This window comes from Triticum urartu, chromosome 6A (genome assembly GCF_056163025.1).
Source record: "Triticum urartu cultivar PI428250 chromosome 6A, HENAU_Tu73, whole genome shotgun sequence".
NCBI classification, from domain to species: domain Eukaryota; kingdom Viridiplantae; phylum Streptophyta; class Magnoliopsida; order Poales; family Poaceae; genus Triticum; species Triticum urartu.
In genome coordinates, this window is record NC_141878.1 from 33,666,305 (window position 1) to 33,667,539 (window position 1,235).

Consider the following 1,235-nt stretch of genomic DNA (forward strand, 5'->3'; position numbering starts at 1 on the left):
ATCCTGCTAATATTTAACAGGGGTAGTTCAGCATTGAGGAATTGTAAAAACAAGAATCATTCATGATGAACCATGCACAACGAAAGCAGCACGATAGATACCACATAGTAGTCGGCATGTCTTACAAAAGAGATCATGCATAGAGTTCGTTACACAGTGTTCAGTACATAGACTAAGACATCATAGGCGGCACACAGGCTCGCGGCGAATGCATCTAACACTAATAAGCAAGTCTACGTCAGTCCCATGCGGTACTGCGGAGGTAGGTGTAGCCCGACAGCTGGTAGTGACGCGAAGGGAAGACCTCCACGCGAGTAGCCTGGGGTCCACGGATACTCTGGTGCGGAACCCGTTGCGCAGGTGGCAGGAGAGGGCCCAATGCAGGAGAGTAGCCTCCCACATCTGGCCAGCCGACGCCCTGGGGCATCACGGTCCGGGCAGGGTAGATCGCAGAGCGCGATAAATCACCAGATCGGACAGAGGGGTGCAACAGTGTCAGAGCACGGTAGAGGTGCTGACGAGTGGTGTACAACTCGTGGCGAAGAGCTCGGTTAGCTCTATCCAGCCCATCAGCATGCAGAACCAGGTTCTGATGGTAGAAGGGCTCTCGGGTGACAGTGGAGTAGGCAGCAGTGTAGTATCCCTCCGCACCATCATCGGATGCGATAGCAATGTGCCTGAAGGGGGAGGTGTCCAACTCCTGATACTCGCCACGGAGACGTGTCAGAGCAGCATAAGCAGCATCGTGGACCGCCATATCGATAGTCACTCCAACACCATGAGCAGTGTGCAGCACGGTAGTGGAGTCATACTCTCGAGAGTAGAGGTGGACGATGGCACGGTACTGCTCCTGGTTGAAGTCCTGGTACTCCTCATAGACGGTGTACTCAGGGTGCCAGCAATAACCCAGATAGGTCATTATCTCAGCCAACACAGCAGGTGATCCTGAGGCACCAATGGCCGTCGTGTGGCGCACGACCTGCCTCGTGGGTTCCATCTGAAAACACAGATGTTTTCACTGGAGTCAAATGACAATGTGGATAATGTTCAAATACATTCCTAAAGAATAACTAGGGCTTATCCAACTCTGGGGTGAATGTCGTAACGGGATCCTAGTGTCAGAGTTAGTAAATTCGTTTAACCCGAGTAGAAGAGAGTTCAGAGTCCCAGAGTAAAGGTCGAGGAGTAAAAGATCCTAGTACCACCCGATGGCGACGTGGGCCCGTAAGGCACAC